Here is an 841-nt window from a genome sequence, read left to right as displayed (position 1 = left end):
CACGAGAAAAGTTGTTGTACCATAGGCACGAGAAAAGCTGTCGTACCAGGGGCACGGAGGAAAGTTGTTGTACCATAGGCACGAGAAAAGTTGTCGTACCATAGGCACGAGGAGAGTTTGTGTGGCAAAGTGCTACTGAGCGGTGTACCAGGGGCACGGCGAAAAGTTGTTGTACCATAGGCACGAGAAAAGTTGTCGTACCATAGGCACGAGAAAAGTTGTCGTACCATAGGTACGAGAAAAGTTGTCGTACCATAGGCACAAGCAGTGCGTGCGTGTGTGTGGCAAAGTGTTTCTGCGCAGTGTACCAGGGGCATGTTTGAATTTACATTCTGGAGTACCAGGGGCACGAGGATTTTGCCAGTGGTGTTTTGCTTTGTCAGTGGGAGGGGGCTTAAGTGTGGGTCCACGGGGCCTGCTGGAGGTCAAGGTCCATGCTGGATATGCGCTGGAGCGTAACTACAAGAAAGGTAAGCTAGTGGGGGACTAGAGCAGGGGAGGATGTGCGTCCCCGGGGCATGCTGGAGGTCAAGGGCCATGCTGGATATGCAGTGGAGGGTAACTGCAGGAGAAGGAACGCTCATGGGGGATTAGAGCGGAGGAGTATGTGGGTCCTCGGGGCCTGCTGGAGGGCAAGGGCCATGCTGGATTTGTGGTGGAGGGTAACTGCGGGAGAAGGAAAGCTAGTGGGGGAGTAGAGCAGAGGAGTATGTTGGTCCCCGGGGCCTGCTGGAGGTCAAGGTCCGTGCTAGATACGTGGTACAGGGTTAACTGCGGGGGGGGGGGTAATGTGGGTTCACGGGGCCTGCTGGAGGTCAAGGTCCATGCTGGATATGCGCTG

The sequence above is a fragment of the Mchenga conophoros genome, linkage group LG13 (genome assembly GCF_057382185.1).
Source record: "Mchenga conophoros isolate Kocher_MC1m ecotype Shallow Benthic linkage group LG13, M_conophoros_male_GT1.1, whole genome shotgun sequence".
NCBI lineage: Eukaryota > Metazoa > Chordata > Actinopteri > Cichliformes > Cichlidae > Mchenga > Mchenga conophoros.
Note: the sequence above shows the minus strand (reverse complement) of the source record.